The sequence below is a fragment of the Hemitrygon akajei genome, unplaced genomic scaffold (assembly GCF_048418815.1).
Source record: "Hemitrygon akajei unplaced genomic scaffold, sHemAka1.3 Scf000084, whole genome shotgun sequence".
NCBI lineage: Eukaryota > Metazoa > Chordata > Chondrichthyes > Myliobatiformes > Dasyatidae > Hemitrygon > Hemitrygon akajei.
This window is the reverse complement of record NW_027331970.1, coordinates 2088014-2102855: the sequence shown is the minus strand read 5'-3', so window position 1 is coordinate 2102855 and position 14842 is coordinate 2088014.

The following is a 14842-nucleotide window of genomic DNA, read 5'->3' as shown; positions in this document are numbered from 1 at the left end:
CGTTGTGCACGCGTGCAGTTAAATGGCAATAAACATGGCTTGACTTGAATTAGTGCCGGAGCAAGCAAAGAGACACCAACCTCTGAACACAGCCTCCCCACCCCCCCCCCCCCGCCCCCACCACAACACACACACAATGAGCCCACTTGATCTGCAGTACAAGGTGGTTTTGGATTTCCCAGAGGAATACAAGGAGAAACGATAATGGCAGAGACAACGTTATCACAGAAAGTGGTTAAAATAAATCGTGTAAGGTTGTCATTGTTGGGCATCCCGTTCGCATAGTGCTTGCGGAGAGGTTACTAGGTGCAGGCAAAAACAGGGGAAATAAAACTTTATTTCCCGTTTCCTTCACACATGGGAATCATCCGCTGGAATAGACTTGCAGGACAACTTTGCGCTAGCAGTACAGACAGAAGCTGCCTAACGACGTTTGTTATCTAATACAGATTATTCTGACATGATACATTTCTATTGCACCGTCCGATACACTGCAACATCTCAGCCGAGCGGAGGTCCTTTCTGTGCGTAACAGAGCAGAATTTATTTAATCGGACGCAACTGAGATGCGGAAAAACTTTTTCACTCAGAGAGTGGTGGATATGTAGAATGCTCTGCCTCAGAAGGCAGTGGAGGCCAAGTCTCTGGATGCATTCAAGAGAGCGTTAGATAGAGCTCTTATACATAGTGGGGTCAAGGGATATGGGGTGAGGGAAAGAACGGGGTACTGATTGTCTATGATCAACCATGATCACAGTGAATGGTGGTGCTGGCTAGAAGGGCCGAATGGCCTACTCCTGCACCTATTGTCTATTGTCTATTCTCTATTATCTATTCTGGTCCAGAGGGCAAAGTGGCAGAAGTGTTTTTGAGTGAAGAACAGAATGACCGATTTAAATTTCCAAACCTAAGCCCTCATTTCATGTCAACGTGTGTGTCTGCCGGGATGATATAATCTGCGTCCGGTGCTCCCGATGCGGCCTTCCATATATATTGGCGAGACCCGACGCAGGCTAGCAGACTGTTTCGCTGAACACCTACGTTCTGTCCGCCAGAGAAAGCAGGATCTCCCAGTGTCCACACATTTTAATTCCATGTTCCATTCCCAATCTGATATGTCTGTCCATGGCCTCCACTGCTGTCAAGATGAAGCCACGCTCAGGTTGGAGGAACAACATCTTATACTCCGTCTGGCTAGCCTCCAATCGGATGGCTTGATCATTGACTTGTCTAACTTCCGTGAATCCCTCTCCATCGATTTGTACCCTAGTCCCTATTTATGTATTTATTTATTTATTCATTCATTCATTCATCCATCCATCTATCCATCTATCTATCTATCTATTTATTTATCTGTTTGTTTGTTTATTTATTTATTCATTCATTCATGTATTTATTTATTTATTTGTTTGTTTGTTTGTTTATTTGTTTATTGTTATTATGTTTTTTTCCCTGTTTTCCTCCCTCTCTTTTTTCTCCCTATAATTCCTTGCCGATCCTTTGGGCTTCCCTCCCACTTTCTTTCTTCCTAGGCTCTCCGTCCCATGATCCCCTCCCTTCTCCAGCCTTATATCCCTTTTGCCAATCAACATTCCAGTTCTTAGCTTCATCCCTCCCCCTCCTGTCTTCTCACTATCATTTCGGATCTACTTCCCCCTCCCACTTTCAAATTTGTCACCATTTCTTCTTACAGTTAATCTTGAGGAAGGGTTATGGCCCGAAATGTCGACTGTACCTCCTCCTAGAGATACTGCTTGACCTGCTGCGTTCCGCCAGCATTTTATGTCTGTGATGCCATGTGAGAGTAGGTCGGCTGAATTTGGCCTTATCTCCTTGGAGAGTCTTAAGTTGACTGGGGACCTGATAGAGGTGTATAAGATGATGAGGGACCTTGCTCATGTATAGTCAGAGGGCTTTTCCCAGGGCTGAAATAGATAACATGAGGGGGCACTTTTTAAGGTGCTTGGAAGTAGGTTCAGAGGAGATAACCCTAGTAAGTCTGGTACACAGTGAGTGGTGAGTACGTGGGATGAGCTGCACGCGATAGGGTCTTTTAAGAAACTCCTGGATAGGTACATGGAGCTTAGAAAACTAGATGGCTATGGGTAATCCGAGGTAACTTCTGAAGTAAGTACATGTTTCGTGCTCTGTCTCCATGTTTCTAAGTCCCTTGGTTAGAAATAAGACTCAGAAAGCGGTACCAGGACAATGAACCTGGAACGAGGAGACTGTGCTAGGACTCCGAGCCAGAGACTGGACAGGGACCCGGAACCTGGGTCTTGACTCGGTCCCGGACCCCGAATCTAGTCGGGGACCAGGCGTGGCTCAGAACTGGACTTGACTACAGGAATGGACGTGGACCTGCTGCAAAGGACGAGGCACATGATCAGGAAGAGAAGACAAAGCCTTGAGTTGGACAGGACTGGAACACGGTATTTGGGATTTAGAACACAGGAACACAGAACACCGAGTCAGGACCCCTCTTTGGGTACAGGACTTCGGGCCGGTGCTCTATACAGAGTCAAGACCCCTCCTTGGGAAGGAGACATAGGGCCAGGACTCTTCCAGACACAGAACACTAAACACGAGGACACAAGAAGACGGCTCCAAAGTCAACGATAGATTGTTCCATGTCTTGACGCGACAAGGCTCCATTCTGTCTCCGGCGGGTTAACATGACGGGGAATTCTGACGAAGAGGCACAGGAAGGTTGCAGCAGATGATTCAGAAGGGCGGGGAAGGGAGCAGTCCAGCAGGGAAAAATGTGCCATCCGAAAACGAGAATCAGGTGCCTCAAATAAGGCACCCAATAGAAAAATTGAAAACAGGAAAACACGGAATAATAATCCACGGACCGGACTGTGAACCGGAATGCGATTTTCACGGATTGGATCACGACGGTACCATCCCCTCCCGCCGCCCCCACCAAATTTATGGGAGCTTCATGGCGACCTAACAGGCTTTCCCGGGCGGATGGGGGGGGGGGGTATTCAACGGGAGGGGACCCAAGGTGCAGAGGGTTAAATGACAGTGTCTGCGTCGCTGGGTCCATGTATGACTGGGCTCTTCCGTTACAAGGGGGCGGAACTGTCACGGTCTGGTCCGTGAAGTCTGCTTTACGGTTCACGGTCAGGTTCGTCGATCATTATTCCGGGTTTTCCCGTTTACCCTTGTTCCATTGGGTGCCTTAATTGAGGCCCCTGATTCTCGTTTTGGGCTGGCACGTAAGTAACTCTGCAAGCTAAGGATTCCCTGCTGGACTGTTGCCTTCCACTTCCTTCTGAATCCTCGCTTGCTACCGTCCTGTGCCTCTTCGTCAGAATTCCCCGTCAAGTTAACCCGCCGGAGAGAGACTGGAGCCTTGTAGCATCAAGATAAGGAATAATCTATCGTTGACATTGGAGCTGTCTCTTTGTGTCCTCATGTTCAGTGTTCCGTGTCTGGAAGAGTCCCGGCCCCGTATCCTGTTCGCAAGGAGGGGTCTCGGCTCTGTGTTCTCTGATCTTGATCCCTCGTTCCAGCGCCGTGTTCCAGTTCTGTCCAAGTCAAGGCTTCGTGTTCTCGTTCTGTGCTTGAGTTTCTCGTCCAGTACTGGTTCGTCTCCATCCGAATCCACGACAGTTACTTCGGAAGTTTACCTCGGCATGTATCCTCGGCAGTCATCCCGGCCCTGCGTCCTAGAAAGGATCCGGGCCCTGCGCTGCAAGGAGGAGTCCCTGCACGGTACCCAAGAATCTAACCAAGCCGAGTCCAAAAGCCGAGCCAAACCTAGTCCAATAGCCACGTCCTCCCTGTAGTACATCGTCCAGTCCAAGCCGTGTCCAAGTCCCTCGCTCTGTCCAGGAGACTCTCGTCTAGTCCAAGCCACGTCCAAGTAGCTCGTCCAGTCCAGGAGTACATCGTCCAGTAACAAGCCGCGTCCAAGTCCCTCGCCCTGTCCAGGAGTCTCTCGTCTAGTCCAAGCCACGTCCAAGAACCTCCTCCATTCCCAATCCAGGTTTCGTATTCCCAGTACTATCTAGTGTCTATTCTGTTCATCGTCCCGAGTCCTTGCCTGGATTCGGGTTACGAGCCCGAGTCAAGACCAAGGTTCCGGGTCCCTGTCCAGTCTGTGGTTCGGAGTCTTAGTCCAGGCTCCTAGTTCCAAGTTCCTTGTCTTGGTCCTGCTTTCCTATTCTTAGTCATAGACTAGGCCCGGTGTCCTTGTCTCGTCCAGGGCCTGTGCCCATGTCCAAAATCGTTTCTTCCTGACTCCCCTTGCTTTTTTGATAAACCTTGTCCTGTTGCTAGTACTTCAGTGACTGTGTCCTTCATTTGGATCCGCTCCCAACGCCCCCTTATAACAGTGTAACCATTTCTCTAAAGGTCTCTACCTCCTTTCCGAGCATGTTGTGTTCTTCTTCTGACCTATATCGTTCGGCTTCCACTTCTTGCCGTCATTCGTTTTCCAATTCTAATCTGCACCGTTCTGACTTAGCACTTTGTCTTAACACTGTCAAATCCTCATTCAAACGGCTAACTGCGACTTTTTTTTGTAATTATTTAAATTTCCTGCTCGACAGCTTCCCTGAGGGCTAATTTACACAGGGCATCCCCAGCAGTTTTCCCGTCATAGGCAGACATACTCGTCATACTCCGGCCCCTTCTTCAACACGTATTTCTAGAGGTATCCACTCAAATTAAAGTAATCCAATTACGTTGGATTTGCAGAATCTCCTAAATTCTTCTTGCTGTGGTAGCACCAGATCTCGCAATACCTCACGCACGTGATCGGACACAAGTCACCAGTTAAACAAAGAGATTCATCATCGAGACCATGCAGGGACGTCAATTCTACTTCAAGTATCACCCCTTGTGATAATGATCAGTGAGGCACAGGGAATCTGTATTTACCGACAAGTAGCTCTTATTGTCTCAACTAAAAAAAAACACGTGGGCTCACAACCTATTAGTGTGCAAACTAATTGAATTCCTGACACTCCATGAAGTGTCAATGAAGAGTAAATTGATTACACGGTGAAAGAGTCTGCGCTGGCCAGACTTTCCTGCTGGTCCCGATCTCCACGTGTCCGTGGGGTCGCCCTTAACAGCGATGTTTGGTCTGTGTTTGCTGGAGAGGTATTGCCTAGTGTATTTAGAACTCCTGACTCTCATAGTTTTCCTCATCAATTGATCTCCATTTCATTAGCTCAAGTTCACCTGACCTACCTGGATCAGCTTCTGACAGGGCTACAAGCAGTATTGTTCCACCCCACCCCTCTGTATTTTGTCTTCCAACTCTGACCATGAAGTCCGCATTGCGGTCCGGACCGTTGATCGGTATTCCGGGTTTTCCTGTTTTACCCACTTCCGTTGGACTCCATAATTGAGGCACCTCATTCTCGTTTCGGACTGGCGGATAAATACCTCTGCAAACCTCTGGCAGTTACTACGACAGTTTATCTCGACAGTTACTTTGGCACTAAGCTTCATCTGTAATCTTTGTCTGTTACCTTTGCATGCAACCTCGCCTGTGTCCTCGCTGCTATCGCCGTCAAGGTCAACCGCCGGAGGGAGCCCGGAGACTTGCTACGCCAAGCTAAGGAACTATCCATCGTTGAGTTTGAAACTGTCTCTTCGTGTTCCCTTGTTTCGTGTCCATGTCAAAGATGAGTCCCGCCCCTGTGGCCTATTCCTACGGAGGGGTCCTGGCGCTGTGGTCCGTGTACATTCGTAACATTCGACTTTTTCCAAAAATAAAAGGATAGAGGACTAAGTGAAGAATTTTTAAAAATTGCTAATTTACTTTTGGGTATTAGCAGAGGATACCGCTAGAGTTGCTAACGAAATGTAACCATACGAGCCGCAAGCATGAAGAAACAGAAAAACTTAAGAAATAGGAGCAGGAGTAGACCATTTGGCCCATCGAGCCTGTTCCGCCAGTTAAAAAGGTCTTCGCCAATCTGACCATGGACACATCTCCACCGACCTGTCTTATCCCCTTAATCCTACCTATCCGTCCTTGTCTTAAATATACTTCCTGGGGTAGTCTGCAGTGCTTTATTGGGCAGAGAATTCACCGCTCTCTGGGAAAACATTTTCTCGTTATATCTGTTCAAAATCTTCATTGCCGTATCTCGAAGCTATGTCTCCTAGTTCTGGTTTCATCTACCGGTGGAAACAACTTTCCTGCCTCTAACGTATCCATCTCATTCATAGTTTTATATGTTTCTATATATCGTGTAACTCCAGGCCACAGCCTTCAACAGAACCCAGAAAAGGAAGAAAAAAAAAGGTATTAAAGATAGAAATAGAGCTGAATCAGAAGATGCAGACAAACGACTCTCCGTTAGTCTCTACCATCCTTACCTCCTCTCTCCGCTTATAAGGGAGGTAACACACTATAGGAATATACCTTCACTCTATTATTAAGGTGGTAAAGACCATAGTCCAGGATTTAGTGGGGGGGTGGGGGCGTGTGGCAAAGGCGCCAGTACACTGTACAAACCTGATACTTTAACGGTGGTGATGGGGATTATTAAACCTGATACTATACAACAAATTGTTCATTTAATCTCAGTTCTAGCTTTGGTCAATGATTGGAGGTGAGAAAACGTTTAGTTCGCTGGAGATTTGGTGATGCCGTGACGTCATCTGTTAGAAATGTTGAAAAATAATCTGCGGACGATACATAACTTTCAGCGTTCCTTTGCTTTAGACTGGACAGTATTTCCTGAATGTTGTATGAATCTAATTATAGATTATTTGTTCACTGTTCAACGCTTAAAAGTTCTGCGATAGTTTAAAGTGTGAACGCATTCAGAATGTAAAATATTGCACAAGGACTGAACATTTGTGAGTTCAGTTGAAAGAGAAACAGAGGTAATGCGTGCGTGAAGGAACGGAGGGCAGTCGTGTGATTGTTAGCATTGATTTGAAAGGATGTTTGAATTAATCTTTTCATTCAAAAGAGAATCTCACTGTCTGCAAATGTCTGCTTCATTGGTTGAAATAAATTTGCAGGAACGTGTGAATATCAGAGACTGCTTCTTTTTCAGAAATTGTATAAAGTCTTAGTGTATGGGGGCCGCCATCACCACATCTGGTTTCCTTTTGTTCTTTAGAATATTTGATAAGGATTTTCCCTCTAGGAAATAAATGTTTATTCTATATACCTCAGTTACCAGAGCCAGTTTTCAAGGAAGAAACGTTGGAGCTTAGATCTTTCCCCTCCCCCCCTGCCTTACCTGCGTATTTGGATTGCGTTCTTGTGTCTGTATGCTTTGGTATTGATTTCAGAGGGTGACACGGATTCCGCAATGGCAATGTGAAATCAACATTCAAGTGATCGAGATATGAGTGTACCACGCACAAAACGCTGGTTGAACGCAGCAGGCCAGGCAGCATCTATAGGGATAAGCACTGTCGACGTTTCAGGCCGAGACCCTTCGTCAGGACACTGAATATGATATGAGTGTATCTATTCCGGGTACAGTTTACCCGCTGTTCAAAGGTAAATTGACATTTTTAAAAAAATCAATGTGTACTTGAATTGGGAATTTGAAATTTGCTTTCTGGGAGACTGGTTCATTTGGAAAGCAACAAAGGATGCTGCTGGATATTTTGAAATGCTATTCTTGAGTTGCAGGGTTCCACTGGAAAAATAAATGTTTTGATGTAATGGTAACATCTGTCCTGTAATAAGTAAAAGTGTTTTCAGATTTAATAGCGTGCAGTTTCAGTCCGAATTCAGTATTCTGATTTCAAAATCAGCCCTTACTCAGTAAATTATCCAAGTCCTGCATAATGGTCAAATTAAAGTCCGACTTTCAGAACACCATAATAGCAGAGTCTAGATATATTGGTAAAGTATACAAAGGATTATATATTCCTTGCAGAACATCACTGGCCTCGGTCCTTCAGGCAGAACTGACTCCATCCACTGCCTCATCGGCTTTCCCTTGGGTAGCCAGTGCTGAATCTATTCAGCCAGGTTTCTCTAGATCCCAGTGCACCTGACTTTCGGAAAGTGTGCACACAGTCTAATACCTTACATTAAGAATATACCCCAGATCGAATCTTGTGCTTCATCTCCCTATTTTGCACTTTTGCATGGAATTTATTCTGGCTCATAAGGGACACAAACCATGCTGACTATCCACAACCAGACATGTTTCTCTGTAAGTTCAGTATCTAAGAAGCCCCTCGAACAACTTGCCCACTAGTGAGCGAAGACTCACTGGCTTGTATTCCTCAAAGCTATCCCCATTTCATTTCTTTAAAAAAAAAAATTGCTATTCTCCAATCCTTCCGTATTACTTCTGTGGCCAGTGTGACGTAAATGTCACGTCCAAAACCCCAGCAATATCCCCGCCTGCTTTCTCTAATTCCCTGGATTGCATACCGTCCAGCACTGGAAAATGGTTTATCTTTATGTATTCCCACTCTCCAGCTCGTAATTCGAAACGTCTGCATGTCTAAGCACTCCTGCCTTTTTTTTTTAGGTTTTCATCAAGGTCTCACTCACTGGTGAATACCGAAGCAAAGTATCTTAAAGGACTTTCACCGCCTCCTTGCACTCCAGACATATGCTTCCACTTTTATCTCTGATCTTTCCCAAGCTCTCTCTCGTCATCCTCCCTTTTTTCACCTACCTTAACGCAGCTCTCCCATGCCTTCTCATGTCCCCTTTCAATTCTCCTGTCCATTGTTAAATCCCTCCTGGCTACATTTTGACTTTCCATAGCCTTGTCTGATCCTTTCTTCCAAAGTCTTAAGTATATTTATTTCTTCTCCTTGAAGATGTGTTCCATATCTCTTATCAGCCAGGGTTATTTTACGAGGCCTCCCGATCCCCGCCTCAATGTAAGAAGCCAATGCTGAACCCTAATCAAGTGCTCCATTAACCATCTCCATATTTATCTTGTGCATTGGAAGGAACAAAGCGCTTCCCAAATTCGGCTCCCACGTTCCGACCCTATTTTATCAATTAAGTACATTCCATGTTGTCTGCTGCTATATCCCAGTGCATGGTATGTCTAATAGCTGTGCTCTATCGTTCTGAAATTCTGACACGCGGAGAGATCAGTTACCTAACCCATTTCACTTTCTGGTATTAGCACAAGATGGACTGTTCACTAGTCCGCCTGCACGCTGCTTCCAGTACACAATTGAAAAATTATTTCACATTTACACCTTTCAAACAGAGGAATTGCCGATGAATATCAATGAAGATTAAGTTGCCTGTGACAACAGCCGTGTTAATATAAACACCTATGCAAAATCTTTCTCCCGATCTGTTATTGTCTCTGTGTGTTGTTTTCGTTTTGGTGACGGGCGTTCTGTATAGAATACTCTCAAACGACTGTTTCTTTCTTTCCGAGTTCCACTAACAGTCTATGAGCAAACAATCCCACCACAGCGTCCTTCCTTTCCGCAGATGTGATATATCACACTCTCCCTGTCTTTAAAAGGATTTCCCTTTACTCTCTTTTATACCCAACAATGAGCATTTTGAAACATCTGAACCCCTAAAATCCCGGAGGTCATTCCTCCCCTTGTGATGGACTTGACTTTATTTCTTACATCCTTCACGTACGTGAGGAATAAAATCTTTAGGTTACGTCTCTGTCTAAATGTGCAATGTGCAATCACATTAATTTATAATAATTTATAATAAATAGAACAGTCAATATAAAATAGAAAAACACTCAAATCAGTGTGAGTTAATCAGTTTGATGGCCTGGTGAAACAGAGGTAATGCGTGCGTGAATGCAGTTGTGTGATTCTTAGCATTGTCACGAAAGGATATTTTCTTTAACAAGAGGATCTCACTGTCTGCAAATATCTGCTTAATTAATTGAAATAAATTTGCAGGAACATATGAATATCAAAGACTGTTTCTTATTACAAAATTGTATGAAGTCGTAGTGTATGAGGTCCGCAATCACACACATCTGGTTACCCGTTGTTCTTTAGATTATTTGATAAGGATTTTCACTCTAGGAATAAACTGTTTATTCTATATACACCAGTTACCAGAGACAGTTTCGAAGGAAGAAACATTGGAACTTAGATTTGATTTGCCTTGCCTTCGTATTTCGATTGCGTTCTTGTGTTTGTTTAGTGTGGTATTGATTTCATGGGGAGACACGGATTCCACACTGTCTATGTGAAATAAGCGTTAAATGGATGGAGATATGAGTGTATCTGTTCCGGGTACGATAAACCGGCTGTTCAAAGGTAAATTTACATATGACAAATCCGTGTGTACTTGAATTAGGAATTTGAAATTCTCTTTCTAGGAGGCTGCTTAATTTGGGAAACAACAATGGATGCTGCAGAATATTTTGAAATGATGATCTTGAGTTGCAGGGTTCCATTGGGAAAAATGTTTTGAAGTAATCGTAGTAAGTAAACGTGATTTCAGTTTAGATAGCGTGCAGTTTCAGTCCTGTAATAAGTAAACCATATAACAATTACAGCACGGAAACAGGCCATCTCGGCCATTTTAGTCCGTGCCGAACGCTTCCTCTCACCTAATTCCACTGACCCGCACTCATTCCATAACCCTGCAGTCCTTTCCTGTCCATACCATATATATATATGGTACATGGTCTTGCTTTAAGTGATAATACCGAACGTGCCTCTACCACTTCTACTGGAAGCTCATTCCACACAGCTACCACTCTCTGAGTAAAGAAATTCCCCCTCATGTTAAACTTAATATTTTTGCCGTCTAAGTCTCAACTCATGTCCTCTCCCAAACTCTCAATGGAAAAAACCTATCCACGTCAACTCTATCTATCCCCCTCATAATATTAAATGCCTCTAACAAGTACCCCCCTCTGCCTTCTACGCTCCAACGTATAAATACCTAACTTGTTCAATATTTCCCTGTAACTTAGGAGCTGAAACCCAGATAACATTCTAGTAAATCTTCTCTGTACCCTCTCTATTTTGTTGACATCTTTCCTATAATTCGGTGACCAGAACTATACACAATACTCCAAATTCGGCCTTACCAATGCCTTGTACAATTTTAACGCTACATCCCAAATCCTGTACACAATGCTCTCATTTGTAAAGGCCAACATACCGAAAGCTTTCTTCACCATACTATCCACATGAGATTCCACCTTCAGGGAACTATGCACCATTATTCCTAGATCACTTTGTTCTACTGCATTCTTCAATGCCCTACCATTTACCATGTATGTCCTATTTGAATTACTCCTACAAAAATGTAAAAACATAGCACCTCACACTTATCAGTATTAAACTCCATCTACCATCGGTCAGCCCACTGTCCTAACTGGTCTAAATCTCTCTGCAAACTTTGAAAACCTACTGCATTATTCACAACGACAACTACCTTAGTATCATCTGCATACTTACTGATTCAATTTACCACCCCATCATCCAGATCATTAATGTATATGACAAACAACATTGGACCCAGTACAGAACCCTGAGTCACACCACTGGTCACCGGCCTCAAACCTGACAAACAGTTATCCACCACTACTCTCTGGCATCTCCGATCCACCCTCTGTTGAATCCATTTTACTACTCCAATTTACTACTCCAACTACCTAACGATTGAACCTTCCTAACTAACCTTCCATGCGGAACCTTGTCAAATGCCTTACTGAAGTCCATATAGACAACATCGACTGCTTCATCTTCGTCAACTTTACTCGTAACCTCTTCAAAAACTTCAATAAGATTTGTCAAAAATGACCTTCCACGCACAAATCCATGTTGACTGTTCCTAATCAGACCCAGTCTAACCAGATAATTTTATACGCCATCTCTAAGAATACTTTCCATTAATTTACCTACAACTGATGTCAAACTAACAGGCCTATAATTGCTAGGTTTACACTTAAAACACTTTTTAAACAATGAAACCAGATGGGCAATACGCCAATCATCCGGCACTATCCCTATTTCTAATACATTTGAAATATTTCTGTCAGAGCCCCTGCTATTTCTACACTAACCTCCCTCAAGATCCTAGGGAATATCCTGTCAGAACCCGGAGATTTATCCACCTTTATATTCCTTAAAAACGCCAGTACTTCCTCCTCTTTAATCGTCATAGTTTCCATAACTTCCCTAATTGTTTCCCTTACCTTATACAATTCAATATCCTTCGCCTTAGTGAATACCGAAGAAAAGAAATAGTTCAAAATCTCCCCCATCTCTTTCGGCTCCACACATAGCTGTCCACTCTGATTCTCTAAGGGACCAATTTTATCCCTCACTATCCTTTTGCTATTAATGTACCTGTAGAAACCCTTTGGATTTATTTTCACCTTACTTGCCAAAGCAACATCGTATCTTCTTTTAGCTTTTCTAATTTCTTTCTTAAGATGCTTCTTACATTCTTTATACTCCACGAGCGCATAATTTACTCCTTGCCGCCTATATTTATTGTAGATATCGCTCTTTTTTCTAACCAAGTTTCCAACATCCTTTGAAAACCATGGTTCTCTCAAACTTTTAACATTTCCTTTCAACCTAACAGGAACATAAAGATTCTGCACCCTCAAAATTTCACCTACATAACGACTGAGTTTCGTGATTTCAGTTTAGATAGTGTGCAGTTTCAGTACAAATTCAGTAGTTTGCTTTCAAAATTATCTCTAACTCAGTAAATTATCCGGGCCCTGCAGGACGGTCAAATTGAAGTCTGTCTCTCAGAACACTATAATAGCAGAGTCTAAATATAGTTGTAAAGTGTACTGAAGATTATACATTTCTTTCGGAAAATGACTAGTCGCTGTGCGAATACTCTGCCCACTACCTCATAGGCCTTCCCTTGGTTAGCCAGCTCTGAATCTATGCAGCCACGTTTCACCTGATCCCATGCCACCTGATTTTCTGAAGGTGTACACCATCCGGAACCCAGTCCAATCCTCCCGTACTATTTCTGTGGCCAGTGATGACACAAATCCTATGCCCAAAAGCGCAGCTATATTTTCACTGGTTTCCTCTAATTAACTGGAGTACATCCCTTCTTGGCACCGGGGTATGGATAATTTTCAAGTTTTCCCAGTTCACAGCTCGTAATTGGACGCGTCTGCATGTCTCAGCGCACCTGTTTTTTTTTCCAGCTGTATCCGCATCCATCAAGATCTCACTCACTGGTGAATACCGAAGCAAAGTGTCATAAATGACTTTCACTGCCTCCTTGCACGCCAGACACACGCTTCCTCTTTTATCCCTGATCTCTCGCACACTTTCTTCTGTCATCGTCCTGTTTTTCACCTGCCTTAACGCGGCTCTCCCATGCCTTCTCTTGTCCCCTTCTCATTATAATTTTTTCTAAGTCCATTGTTAAATCCCTCCTGGCTACATTGTAATTTCCCATAGCCCTGCCTGATCCTTTCTTCGAAAACCTTGTATATTCTTGAAGAGGTGTTCCACATCCCTTGTCAACCAGAGTTATTTTATGAGGCTATCCATTCCCCGCCTCAATGAAATAAACCAATACCGAACCACTACCAAGTGCTCCATTAACAATCTCTATATTTCTCTTGTGCATTTGAAGGAACAAGTCGCTTCCCTAATTTGGCTCCCACGTTCCTACTCTAAGGTACCAATTAAGTACATTCCATATTGTGTGCTGCTAGCCCAATCTGAGGTATGTCGAATAGTTGTGCTCCATCGTTCTCAAATGCTGACAGGTGGAGAGATCGGTTAACTGAACCATTTCATTTTCTGGTATTAGCACAGTATTGGCTATTCACTTGTCCACCTGTCCGGTATCTGTGTCAGGTCTCCTTCCCGTACACAACGGAGAAATTCGTTCACATCTGAACCTTTTAAACAGAGGAATTGCCGATGAATATCAATGAAGATTAAGTTGCCTGTGACAACGGCTGTGTTAATATAAGCACCTGTCCAAAATCCATGTCCCGATCTGTCACTGTCTCTGTGTGTTGTTTCCGTTTTGGTGATGGGAGCTCTGTACAGAGTACTCTGAAACGAATGTTTGCTCCCTTCCTACTTTTGAGTTCCACTCACAGTCTACTAACATACAATCACACCACGGTGTACTTTACCGCAGCTGTGAGGCAGTCAAGCTCTCCCTGTGTTTAAAAAACTTTCCCTTTACTCTTTTTTACGCGACTATGAGCATTTTGAAACATCTGAACGCCGAGAAGTTCGGATCTCATTCCTCCCCTTGTGATTGAAGTGACTTAATTTGTTACACCCTTCACATATATCAGGAATAAAAAATCTTTAGGTTACGTCTCCGTTTAAATGTGCAATGTACAATCCTAGTGAATCATAATAATTTATAATAAATAAACAATCCATATAACATAGATAAACTCTCAAATCAGCGTGATTTAATCAGTTTTATGGACTGATGGACGACGCTGTCCTGGAGCCTGTTGGTCCTGGCTTTTAAGCATTTGTAGCGATTCCAGGATGATTGTCAAGTCTCTGTGATAGTTTGGAATTTAATCATTTCAGGGTGACCAGGCACGATTGTTTGAATTTATGACATATTTCCGAAGCATAATGACTTATTAAAACTGTTATATACTAAAACTCCGCTGAATTGCAATTGGAGTGGGCGTTATCTACAGAGATGGCCATTTAACGTAAACACATACTTCATTCCATCCTTCAGCTCTTGTCTGAATTTCCTTTGTGTCAGTGTATAGATGCAAGTATTGGTACACACACTGAGAGTTTGCAACATGTACCCAAATTGCTGTAGTATATATACCGGGGAATTCAAATATCTGTCCAGGTAATAGTAATTTTCCACTTGCCATTTCAGGGAATGAACTGTATAGGGCATCCACAGTAATATGAAATTAGCTGAAATTGCAAACAACAA